The sequence below is a fragment of the Kogia breviceps genome, chromosome X, assembly GCF_026419965.1.
Source record: "Kogia breviceps isolate mKogBre1 chromosome X, mKogBre1 haplotype 1, whole genome shotgun sequence".
NCBI classification, from domain to species: Eukaryota; Metazoa; Chordata; class Mammalia; order Artiodactyla; family Physeteridae; genus Kogia; species Kogia breviceps.
This window is the reverse complement of record NC_081330.1, coordinates 18,236,389-18,250,345: the sequence shown is the minus strand read 5'-3', so window position 1 is coordinate 18,250,345 and position 13,957 is coordinate 18,236,389. Positions and strand designations below refer to the sequence as shown.

Sequence of the window (13,957 nt, the reverse complement as noted above, 5' to 3'; positions counted from 1 at the left end):
TATGCTAACACATATATATGGAATCTATTTTTTAAAAAGTAAAAAAGCAAATGGTTATGAAGAGCCTAGGGGCAGGACAGGAATACAGACAGAGAATGGACCTGAGGACACTGGGATGGGGATGGGTAAGCTGGGACGAAGTGAGAGAATGGCATGGACTTATATATAGTACCAAATGTAAAATAGGTAACTAGTGGTAAGCAGCCGCATAGCACAGGATGATCAGCTCGGTGTTTTGTGACCACCTAGAGGGGTGGGATAGGGAGAGTGGGAGGGAGACACAAGAGGGAGTAGATATGGGGATAGATGTATACGTGTAGCTGATTCACTTTGTTATACAGCAAAAACTAACACACCATTGTAAAGCAATTATACTCCATTAAAGATGTTAAAAAAAAGAGTACCTTGGAGTCAAAAAAAAGAAACTAAAAATAGAACTACCATATGACCCAGCAATCCCACTACTGGGCATATACCCTGAGAAAACCATAATTCAAAAGGAGTCATGCACCACAATGTTCACTGCAGCGCTATTTACAATAGCCAGGACACGGAAGCAACCTAGGTGCCCATCAACAGATGAATGGAGAAAGAAGATGTGGCACAGATATACAATGGAATATTACTCAGCCATAAAAAGAAATGAAATTGAGTTATTTATAGTGTGGTGGATGGACCTAAAGTCTGACATACAGATTGATGTAAGTCAGAAGGAGAAAAGCAAATACCATATGCTAACACATATATACAGAATCTAAAAAAAAAAAAAACCAAACTTAGGTTCTGTAGAACCTAGGGTGAGGACAGGAATAAAGATGCAGACGTAGAGAATGGACTTGAGGACACGGGGAGGGGGAAGGGTAAGCTGGGATGAAGTGAGAGAGTTGCATGGACTTATATATACTACCAAATGTAAATTAGATAGCTAGTGGGAAGCAGCCACATAGCACACGGAGATCAGCTCGGTGCTTTGTGACCACCTGGAGGGGTGGGATAGGGAGGGTGTGAGGGAGATGCAAGAGGGAGGAGATATTGGGGATATATGTATATGTATAGCTTATTCACTTTGTTATAAAGCAAAAACTAACACACCATTGTGAAGCAATTATATTCCAATAAAGATGTTTAAAAAAAAGAAAAATAAAAAAAATACCTGTTGGAAAAAAAAAGAAGATTCAATGAGTTTAAATTCATAGACATGTTTCAGGGCAGTCCACTATGCCCAAAATATAGTATTGGATGAGACGCAAGAGGGAGGCGATATGGGGATATATGTATATGTATAGCTGATTCACTTTGTTATAAAGCAGAAACTAACACACCGTTGTAAAGCAATTATACTCCAATAAAGATGTTAAATAAATAAATAATAAAGTTGAAAATATATTGGCTTTGAAGTACAACAAAACTGAGTCTGAATCTTGTATTTACTACTAACTAGCAGTTTTACTTTGGCAAAGTTGTCCTCTCTGAACCTCACCTTTCTTCTCTAAAAAAGGTGATAGTAATACTAACCTCATATGCTATCATGATGATTAAATATGAAACACAGATAAAGCACATGGCACATGACAGCTTCTCAATAAATGGTGGTCATTATTAGCTGCTATGTAGGTTAATACATTGTAGCTTTCTCTTCAGAACATATTTGTACATTCACTATTTATAAATGCTCTCTCTTTCTAGCTCTCAAAATAAACATAGATCCTCTCTACTTTCCCAAAGAATAGCTAGGCAATAGTGCAATTACTTTATTAGCAACCTGATTTTACACATAAGAAAACCAAAGTTATATGACTAGTGTAACGTCATACAGTGAGTTAGTGACAGAGGTGATTCTAGAACCCAGGTCATCTCATCCCCAGGTCAGCAGATTTTATGCACTCAACTGATACCCTTTAGACTAGGCTGTACTGCTATTAACAGTTTGTGGTGTCATGTCAGGCAATAATAACAATTATTTTCATTCACTTTTTAAAAACATCTTTATTGGAGTATAATTGCTTTACAATGGTGTGTTAGTTTCTGCTTTATAACAAAGTGAATCAGCTATACATAGACATATATCCCCATATCCCCTCCCTCTTGCATCTTCTCCAACCCTCCCTATCCCACCCCTGTAGGTGGTCACAAAGCACCGAGCTGATCTCCCTGGGCTATGCGGCTGCTACCCACTGGCTTTCTATTTCACACTTGGTAGTGTATATATGTCCATGCCACTCTCTCACTTATCCTTCCCCCTCCCCATGTCCTTTATTGCTTATCTAAGTCTATGCAAGAAGAGCAAAATAAAATACTGGAAATCTGAGTAATTCGGACTAAAGCTTTTTTTCTACGTTTGGGGCAAAAGAGCCAAATGAAAAATACTTGGGCAGTTGCAGAAGAAGCAGGGCAAATTAATGTCAATGCTTACTTCCCCATATATACTCTTGACCTCCTCCAGTCAGTCTGACCATCTGAGTGAAGGGTGCCACTCTCCATCTAGCCAGAAACCTAGGAGTCACACTTAACACCTTAATATCAATACCTCCTTTCTCCACTCCTCCCTTATCCAAAGGTAACCAAGTCCTTCTAACTATCTTCTAAATTCTGTTCAATACTTTCTAACCCCTCTACTAGGTGAAAATTTTTTCTCACCTGGAAACTGCAAAAATCTGCTAATTGATCTCTATTTGGCTTTTCTTAGGCCTCTAAAATAAATTTATTATTCACATCCAGTTGGTCTTTTAAGACAAAAATTGGAATATGTATGGAAAAAGTGAAAATTTATGCACTATTATTATGTATCTTGTCCTGTATACCTCTTTTCCTTGAGTCACTAATTATCATTTTGATTTGACTAATTTGCTATATAATTATTTTCACTTTTCCCACAAACACTATCAGATGTTAAGACTACAAATATCATTTCTTCCAAATAATAAAATGTCAGATTAATTTATTCAACAAATATTTACTGAGGGTCTATTATGTCCTAGGCACTAGAAATGCATAGTGAACACGATAGACAATATCCCTATTTTTACGAAACATGCATACTTGTAGATGAAGACATATAATAAACAAATATATAAATATATAATACAATGAAAGTGCTACAATAAACTTGTTAAATGCCGTGATGAAAAAGGGTTTCCAGTTAAATGCAGTGGATTAGACATTCATATTTATCTATAAACGACATAAAAGAACTATTTTAGAGCCGTAAACCAATGAGAAAAAAAACAGGAAACAGTATGAACACAGCGGCATTTTAGGAAATGGAAAGCTAAAGAGCAAATATTAACTGATTAGCAGACCCAAGGAACCTGAATCCTAAACCAGCAGTGAGAAAATGAACAATTTGTACCAACAAACTCCCCAAAGGCTCAGAAACTAGCAGCATCAAGTCAGCATCCGGTACCTCTGTAAGTGAGGGTAAAAGTGGAGCCAAAAACATGGGAATTAGTAGATAAGTGATTTGTAAAGCAATTAGGCCTCCAAAGCCCCTTCTTTATTCTTTGCAGCTGGGTAATTCCCCTACGTACTTCCCTCTCAAAAAAGACTGAATACTTATTCTCTGATAATTAAAATAGGAGTTCTGTTTTAGAACTGAGTGTAAGATTAGGTGAAAGTCTAGCTATATACTGCATGTTGAGACCACCAGCCCTCTTCCACTTGGTTCTCAGAAACCTACAGCCAAGGTTTGTATCCCCCAAGTAGAAGATTAGAAGATTATTTTCTGAGAGAATTTGACCAGACTTACAGAAAAGTATCTGAAAATAATTAGGGGTTCACCAAAGGAAAGAATCCAGCCAAATCATCCTACAGTAGGGCCCACCATAACAAAAAGTTTTAATCATGCTTTTCATGCCCCATTCAAATATAACCAAACATTCAAGGATCCCAAGACATATGGTTTGTTTTTAATTCTTTCATGGAAGGAAGAGATCAAAACAAATGAGGAAAAAAAGCAACTTAGAGGAAACATTTCAGGAAGATTAGAACCTTAAAAATATTTAAGATCATCAGAAATATAAAAGAAGATATTATAGTCATTAAACAAGAATAGTATATTATTTTTAAAATGGGCATTAAATAAAAGAGTTCTTGGATATTTTAAATGACAGCAGAAATAAAGCTTCAGTAGAAGTACTGGAAAATGAGGTTGAAAGAGTCTCACAAAAACTAGACCAAAGAAACAGAGACAGAAAATAAGAAATTTTTTTTTATTTAGAAGATCAAACTGGGAGGTTTGGAATAGGTTTGATAGGAATGAACGGTTTTTCTGAAAGAGAGCAGTGAAAATGGAGGAGAGGAAATTATCAAAGAAATCATTTAAGTAAAATTCCCAGAACTGAAGGAATAGTTTCTAGATGAAAAGGGCCAATTGAGTACCCAGCAGTACTGATGCAAGTAGGTTCACACTAAGGCATGACATATTGAAATATAAGAATACTGGAAACCAAGAGGAGATTATTATTTGAATGTCAGAAGTTGAGTAGGAAGGCAAAGATGAATAAGGGCCACAGAGATGACCATAGTCATGGCATTGCATATAACCACTATATCCAATCCATCATACTCTGCCTGCTCTACTCTAAAAGGTCATCCAGTATCCAAAGACTTCTATTTACCTCCACTGTTCCCTATTAGCCCAATCCAACTGTCTCTCTTAGATTACTACAATAGGCTATAACTGGCCTCTCTGTCTTTACTCTGGCCCCCTATAGCCCATCGTCCAGACAGCAGCCAGAATCATCTTTGCAAAGTGCAAATCAGACGCCTTTTCTTCCTTTCTTAATCCTATCAATGGCTTTCCACTGCTTCCAGAATTAAGTTCAAACACTTCACCATATTCATTCTGGACTCCACCATTAGATACCCTTGAATATCTTTTGACATAACCACCTATCTCTCTCTCATTACTTCCAGACACATTGATTTAATTTACATTCTATGTACATGCGCACTACACTTCCAGCTTAGGTCTTTTTCACTAGTCTCTATCTGCAATCTCCAGCTCTTTCTCATCACTCATTACTTAGGTCTCAGCTCACTTGTCACTTCCTCAGAGAAAAGTTCCCTGATTAACTTACCTAAAGCAGTCACGGACCCAGCAATTCGCGACCCCATTTTATTCCAGCATTTATTTCAGCTATTATCAGCTAAAATTATGTTTTTAAATTCATCTCTCTGTATATATTTATTATCTGTATTCTCCCACAAGAATATAAGTGCCATATGGGCAAAAGTGAATTTGCCTATCACTTTGCGTGTTCATAGGTGCTCAATAAATATTGCCTGAATTAACTTTCTAATGGATTAACCACCAAGAGTTCACAGACCTTAACACAGAAACAGAATAGAGTTGCAGATTTACATGGTGACATAGTGGCCACATATTAGATAATCCTAAAGGCATCCCATGGCTGAGGGGAAAATGATAAACAGGCTCATCAATGTCACACCTGAAGAGAAACCAATAGCTTCGAACTCTGCTATAATGTCCTCTAGCTTCTTTGTTCCCATGACTAAGGAGTAGCAAACATGGAGAAAAGACACACTAGTGAGTAAGAAATACATAAATGGTGTAAAATGGAGTATGTATGTGCAAAGTAGGGGTGATTCTTTTGATACAAAAGAGGGTAATCAAGCCCAGTTCCTCACTATAGCAACAGAAAACATAACTTTTATTGCCCCTCAAACAGAGACCCCTGAAGAGCCAGGCTCTAACGGATTCTCAAGAACTTAAACTCAAATTGGTGATATTAGATTTCCTTTCTTTACAGATCACATGGCAAGCCCAGTTTAGGAGAGGGTACTTGTCTTAGTCTGCTAAGGCTGCCATAACAAAATACCACTGAGTGGCTTAAACAACAGAAATTTATTTTCTCACAGTTCTGGAGGCTAGAAGCTGCAGATCAGGGTGCTACCATGGTCAATTAATGGTGAGAGCTCTGTTCCCAGCTTGCAGACAACCACCTTCTTGCTGTGTCCTCACATGGCAGAGAGAGAAGAAAGAGAGGGCACTCTGATGTCTCTTTTTATCAGACATCGAATACTAATCCCATCATGAGGTACCCACACTCATAACCTCATCTCAACCTAATTACCTCCAAAAGGTCCCATCTCCAAATGCCATCGCACTGGGGGTTAGGGCTTCAACATATGGATTTGGGTGGGGGGACACAATTCAGTCCATAGCAGTAATGAAACTGATAGAGAAAAGAGGCAAAGTGTAAGGCAGGCCTGCCAGATGATACAGTTGAATGAAAGAGTCTACAATTACATCCCTCTCAAGATTTATCTATTGGTGGAGCTCACTAAAGCACTCCTACATTTCCAATTATCCAACTCCCAGCACTCCCCTCTCCATCCTACTACCCTTCCAAACCATCATGTGGTAAATACAAAGATTGTTATATTCTAAAGTTATCTGATGGGATCAAGTTACATAGCCAGGAAAAGAATTCCTTCGTGTTTAATAGATCATAAACCCAATATGCATATTAGGAAAATAATACGTTCAAAGTCACACTGAAAATAAGATTTCAAGCCGGATTTGGGACCAGAGCTCTTGTCTCCCAGCAAAAGGCTTTTCCCTTGGAAGACACGGCTATTGTCCCAATAGAGACCCATGCCTCAGGTTGGTTCTGAAAGAATGCCACAGAGATTTAAGGGCTGCTAAAACCTTGGGTCACTGTGACCCTTACTCTGTACTTCGTTGTTGAATTTTGTCTTTCAATTCATCTAAGTAACTGAAAATCAGGAAGATCTCCTTCTCTACCAACCTTGAATCTCATTAGGGAAGAAGTACACTGTGTACTTGTTCCCTTGGCACTTCAGGTGCCAAATTTCATCCTTTCCCAGGCCAATTAGAAGCTTGCAAGTACCTTGTTCCCTTGCCATCTGTCTTCAAGGACAGTGTGCTCCCTAAGACCCACATGACAACAAATATTACTTAACACAGACCAATAATTCCATACCGCAGTTGAAAATATCAAGATTACTACTGAGGTTGAAGCATTGACTAGAAAAGAGTCCCAATGATCTCCTGATTATGAAGCAATTATGAGTATAGGAACTGTCACCTCCCCTAAACTTAGGTTCTCCAGGACATCTTTTATGATAAAACCCACCTAACTCTGACTACTCAATTCCTCTACTTTGCATTCTATTGTTTGCCATTGTTCAGTTGTTGCTTTAAAATCTACTTTGGGATGCAGAGCTGTCATCGTACAAGTATGTGTTCTCCCTAACCAACGTGTGTGTTCTGTATAGCTGCTTCTGAGTATGGTCTTCATTACCCGTGCTTTATCTGTTCTAAATTTCTCTTTCCTGCATTTCTTTTCACTGACAAAATAATCTAACGTTATGGGGAAGCGTAAAAGCTAAGGGTTGGCAAAATAGGGCTCATGCACCAAGAAAGCAAGCTGAATAGCAAAATGTGACACCATCTGCTATGATTCTCTGTGATAATAGGAACTAAATGGTTTAACTTTGATGCCCAAATATCTCCCTACTGATCTCCCTTCAATAGTCCCACTAGGTCCCAATGTCTCCTTATGTAGCTGCCAACAAGACCTTCATAAATTGATAATTGGATGGAACAGGGATGCTGTAGGCAATCTAACACTTGCTCTCTTGGCTTTCTCACTCCTCTCAGTATTTCTTGTTTTTATTTTTGTTTTTTTGCTGTAAAGGATGTTTGCGGAGGGGAAAGAGAAACAGGTAAGAAGGGGAGTCAATCCTAGATCCTTGGGCCCCCTCTCCCAACTGAATGAGAGAGGAGAGGGGAGACCTATGGGATGCTTCTCTCACTTCATTTCCTCTTCTCTAATCCTGAAGAAGAGCTTTAATACTGCCTCTTTCTCCCATTAGTGAAACAATGAATTAATGGATAATCTGTTTGTCCACACTGAAGAGGTTGCCATTAAAGGTAGAAACAGAGATTGGCTCCAATTTAGTTGACAAGCTGATAACAGTTCCTAGTGTTTTTCCAAAACTTCTATTAATCAGATTACTTAAAGCTATGTTTAATCTTTTTCTCTCCCTTCTGCTGCTTACCTTTACTACCACCTCCAGATGACCCCTCTTCCCTAACACCTCTTCTATAATAAGCCCCCTACCCCCAAACATAGCATAGGTGAACCGACCAGGCAGAATGTAATTTTATTGTCACAAACTCTTTCTAAGCTAGAAATTGAAAAACTTCATGAATTATACATCAAAACACGTACACCAAACCCACTGTGTTAGATGAAAAGAAATTGTGCTATTTCTACTACCCACCTCCTAGTCATATATGATCACATTTCCACCACAACCTGCATAAATGTACCCAATTAGAAATCATAGAATTGTCAAGTGTCAGAGTGGGAAGGGAGTGTAGAGATAATTTAGTCTAACCCTCTCATTTTACAGAGGATAAAACTAATACCCAGAGAAAGGGCTTTCCAAAGGTCACTCAGGTTGTTGAGAATATAAGTTCAACTAAAACCATGGCCATGTTTATGATCCTCTGTGTCAAAACAAACATATATTCAACTAAGAATTTAAGGGTATTTGGATCCATCCTCCAAACGAGGAAGCATCAATCTTTTCAAAGCAAAAATGACCCCATTCATCACATCTGAACATCCCTGCTCTTTTCTGTACTGCTTTGCTGCTATTGTCAATTCCCAGGACTCTTTCCTCCCCTGGCCTCTGAACAGCCCCCGTGAATGAGCAATTCCTAAACGCATTTGCTATGACGTCTGCAAAGGCAGCCACTCAGAGAAAAGGTCAGTGTCACTGTTCTCTGTTTCCAAATACGTCCCTTTAAAGAATCAGACATTACAATACTGAATACCAATTGCCTAAAGACTTAGAAATCTCCTCTAGGAAAGTTCAAGCCTCCTGAAAACAATGGAAAATCCAGTGAAGTTTGTGAAGTGACTTACCAAATTGAAAAAGGAACACAAAAGGGGGATGAAGAGACACCATTTTTCTACTGGCCTGGGGAATTGCGCTGATGGGTTCACAAGAGAGTGACATGACTCCTCATTCGTCTGTCTTTATACTCAGCCATTTCTCTAGTGAGTTGGAAAGTCAGGCAAGCCCCACACATGCTCTCTGGTCACTAGAAATAGGGAGTCAGGTTTCTAGGGAGCCTCCAAACATAGAAGTAGAGCCACAAAGGAAAGAAGTCATTATTTATAGCTATTTTGCTTTGTACTTCTGATGTTAGTTCTTACCTGGTACCTGTCAGTCAGCTCTGATCTCTGAATTTCCCACAACAGAAAATGATGCTTACTATTTCTCCTAGATGTTGCCAAGCATCCTTAATCATATGGTATACACAAAAACCTTCACAATCATACCCAACCTGTTGCTTTCTAGTCTCACCTTCTACCACTTTCTCCTGTGCTATAGCTAGTCTCACTTTCTACCACTATCTCCTGTGCTACAGCCCACACTGGACAACTCTAAGTACTGCATGCATCTTGTATTTTGAGGACTCACACTTTTCTCCCCTCTATATCTTTACAAATTGTGTTTCAAATTGCTAGAATGCCTCCATCCCATCCTCCATTTCATTACGTAAGACATATTTTTAAGCTATTTTCTCTTTAAAGTCTCCCATGATCCCTACCCCTACCCCAAATTACTTGTTCTATAAATAATTCCTATTCTTCTATTAATTCAATCATTCACAAATTTTGGAGTATGAACAATTTGTCAGGCACTTTGCTAAGCACTGGGAATATAACAGTAGGTAGACATATTCCCTATCCTTATAGAATTTATAGGATAATAGGAAAAATAAGTATTTGCAGTACTTTTCATAGGAAATGTATACATGGCTATGGGATGTCACTGCAAGGATTTGACATAGTCTTGAGAGGTCAGAAAGGGTATACCTTCAGAAGGAGTATTTAAATTGAGAACTGAAATAAAAACATGAGTTAGCCAAATATAAAGGCTGTTCCCTTCCAGAAAGAGAATATAAACATATGAAATAAACAATAAGGCAAGAAAGAATGTGGTATTTTCAAGAAACTGAAAGAAGGGGAAAGTGGCACAACGTGAGAATTCAGAAGATGGCCAGGCATTGTAGGCTACATTATTAATTCTGGACCATAAACTAAGAGGATTAGGAAGTCACTGAAAATTATCAGCCTGGGGACCGTTTTGAGGGAACAAAAGTAGATGTAGAGACATGGTGATGGCTTGGAATAGGGTGATGGAGAGAAGCAGATACATTTGAGAGATATTTAAGATGGGGAATCTACAGGATTTAAATAATGGGATCTTAAGAAGTAAAGATGGAAGGTATCAAAAATGACAAAAATTGATAATGCTATATTTTATTGAGGTAAGGAATAACAGAGGAGGGCCAAAATTGATTTCAGCAGTGCTGTGGGTAGACAATGAATATGGTTTTGAAAATACTGAATTTGAGGTGTTTATGAGATATAGAATTGTATATAACAAACAGTCAGGTGTGTGGTTCTGGGGCTCAGAAGAGAGAGCTAATTAAAGATAAGAAACAGAATCATCAGCATAAAGATGGTAACTGAAGTCATGAAAGTGGATAATTTTATCCTAGGGATAGAGTAGAGTGAGCAAATAAAAACTTCATGATATCACAACAAACATTTAAAGGTTATATTGAAGAGCCATGAAAGGAGATGGAGAAAGAGTGGTCAAAGAGATAGAAGGAAACCAGGGGATTGCAGGTCCTCAACATCCAACTAAAGAGGGTACATCAAGAAAGAGGACCTACTGTACAGCACAGGGAGCTATACTCAATATTTTGTACTAACCTACAAGGGAAAAGAATCTAAAAAATGATATATATGTGTATATATATATATGCCTGAATCACTGTGCTGTACACCTGAAACTAACACAAAATTGTAAATCAACTATACAATTATATATATATATATATATATATATATATAAAGAAAGAGGACCATCATCTGAGGTGAGTGTTGTTGAGTTGCCAAGAAGTGTGGATTCAGCAACATGGGTGTCATTGTGACCTTATCGAGAGCTATTTCAGTAGAGTTGTATGAGGCAGAAGACAGATTGGAGTGGGTTGAAGTGAAGAAATGGAGACAGAAATAGAGACAATTCAAGAAATTTGTGTTTAATGGTAGGAGTGAGATTGTTTAGTAACTGAGGAGGCTAAGGGATCCTGGGGGCCTTGCTTGTCTCTTTGTTTGAACATAAGAAAGACTATAACATGTTTTAAAGCCAAAAGAAAAAGCCAGTAGAGAAGGGCTGATTGAAGATATAAGAAATAAGTTAACTGATAGCATAAGTCTTCTGGGAAAGCAAAAGGGGAAGGAATCCAGAATATAGGTGAAGGTATTGGCCCTTAATGAAAGGAAGGATAGCCTTCCATAGTAACATTAAGAAAGAAGAGGGTCGCGAAATCTCCATAATCTCTCGGTTTGGAGGTAGAGTTGAACAGGAAGTGAGGTCCTTTGCTGGGATTCAGGGTAGGGAAAAAAGATAGGAGTGAAGTTTCAGAAGATAATTTTTAGTCAAGTTCTCAGAATTCTTTTTTTTTTCTAGAGCTCCCCCATGATTAATAAGGGATATTTTAATGCAGTGATTAAGAAAATGGGATCAAGAGTGAGAATTTCTGGTAAGAACCTTGGCTCTACCATCAAGTAGTTGTATGACCTTGGGCAAATCATTTAACTTTTTTATTTTCAGTTTTCTCACCTGTGAAAAAGGGATGATATTTTTACCCACTTCATACTTTTATTGTGAAAATAAATCAACTGAGTTAATATACATGAAGGGCTGAGAATAGTTCCTGACAAATAATAAGCACTCTGCAGTGTTGCTTTCATTGTTAAAGCTCACCAAATATGACCTGAGTCAGTATGTTCTCAGATTACGTGGAGATACAAAACATAATTATTAGGTAGAAAGGAAGGTGAAGTTCTTCAAAATTTGATATTTTAGTTTTCTAACTAGAGTAAAAATAAAACAGGGACATAAGGCTTACTTTCTATTTATATATATATATATATAAATCCCAAGAAATCAGTTAGTATCAATATATCCCAGTAGAGAGGACTTCATCCGTAGAGGATGGAATTGAGAGTGGTTTCTAACGAGTAGCCTAGAGAATTGTGTCCTGAGCACTAGGGTGATCTTTTTCTAAATCCAGCAGCAGGGACACCACCACCAGTTGAGGTTTTCAGTTTTATTTCAGCCCTCTCCTCTGTCTTTCCAAAGAGAAAAGGTTCACATCTGTGGCTGGGAAAATCACCATTTTTTGAGTGGAGGAAGTGGAACTGTTTTATTCTGGAAAAGCTTTGGAAATAGCCACAAAACATCTAGGTAAGTTCCAAAGGAGGGGGATCCCCATCCCAAATACACAAATGTTTGTTCCTCAAGTTCACTACAAGAGTATTGTGTCTTGATGCAAGTCACAAATTAGTGACTTGAATATACAAGGGTTGAAAACCTGAAGATACTTATGTGTTTGGTTGCAAAAGATGGTGCCACCTAGGAGACAGTAGATGAGAACATGCAGTTAAATGGAACTGATTGATACGGTGTTTGAAGGTGAAATCAGAAAAGTGGACTGTCAAATTTTGCTAATACAGTCTGCATTAGTGAAAAGCCTATATTACATGTACATAATAATATGCCACTTTATTATTTTCAGTACATTCTGTACATATGAAATGGCTAAATGTTGCCTAGCAGAGGTTCCACCAGAACTGATCCTGCCTGATTTATAATCAGCACATTTATTTGTTAGTAAGCAAATAAGAACTGTTATAGTACTTGGGGAAAATTGTGTTGTTAAGTAATAAGTGCAACATTTCTCCTGTAATTTTGCTCCAACTGTTAATTAGTTCTGCTAACCTCTTTTTGCAGATTGTATGAAGTTAAACAGCAAACCAGCAGAAGTACGTGAATTTATACAATGGCAATCCAGTTGTGTTACACTGGGAAGGTTGTATGAAGACATACAGATTTTTTGAAGAATTAATTTTTTATAGGTTTTATTTATTTATGGCTGCGTTGGGTCTTCGTTGCTGCGAGCGGGCTTTATCTAGTTGTGGCTAGTGGAGACTACTTTTCGTTGTGGTTCGTGGGCTTCTCATTGTGATGGCTTCTCCTGCCATGGAGCACCGGCTCTGGGAGCATGGGCTTCAGTGGTTGTAGCACGCAGGCTCAGTAGTTGTGGCGCATGGGCTTAGTTGCCCCTCAGCATGTGGGATCTTCCCAGACCAGGGCTCGAACCCGTGTCCCCTGCATTAGCAGGTGGATTCTTAACCACTGTGCCACCAGGGAAGCCCAAGACATACAGATTTTTGAGTAAGTAGCAAGTATGTAAAATGAATCTCACAGCAGCATAGATAAGGTACAAACTGGAATAAGAAAAGACAAAGCTTCCCATTTGTTAGCCCATTTGCTCTCATTTAGACTTACACAGATATGGCAAAAACGCTTTGGCATCAAGATTCAAAGTCAAGCTCCACCACCTGCTAGCTTTGTGACGTTGGCTGAGCAAGCTCTTATGTGCCTAGAACATAGGTGATGCTCTTCACAAACATGAAGCTGTAAGCAATAGAGCACAGTTGTTAAGTAAGAGGGTTCTGAAGTCAGACTGACTGAGCTCAGAATCCTCACTCCACTCCACTAGCTATGCATCACTCTTATCAAATTATTTAACTTCTTTAATTCTTGATTTATTCATCTGTAAATGGAACATATTCTTAGTAGACCTACTCAGCTCACAGAGTTGTGGTGAAGATTTAATAAAATAATCAATGTAAAGCACTTAGCACTTGCATGCAACTGCAACCTAGTAAGCCCTCAATAAACACTTGCTGTTAAAAGTGTTATCCCAAAACTTTCTTCATTGTGGCTTATGCCCAGTCAGCTCCACTATAAATAGCCTTGTTAAGGACACTTACCTTTGCATTGCTTAATTCAGTGGACACCCCTGCAT

General features: G+C 38.3%; 1 long non-coding RNA gene across 1 annotated transcript in view; it reads right to left on the bottom strand.

Moving 5' to 3' along the window:
- LOC136793460 (uncharacterized) overlaps positions 1–13,957 on the bottom strand; it is a 274,292-nt gene that overhangs the window by 155,639 nt on the left and 104,696 nt on the right. The gene's annotated exons all lie outside the window — the stretch shown is intronic.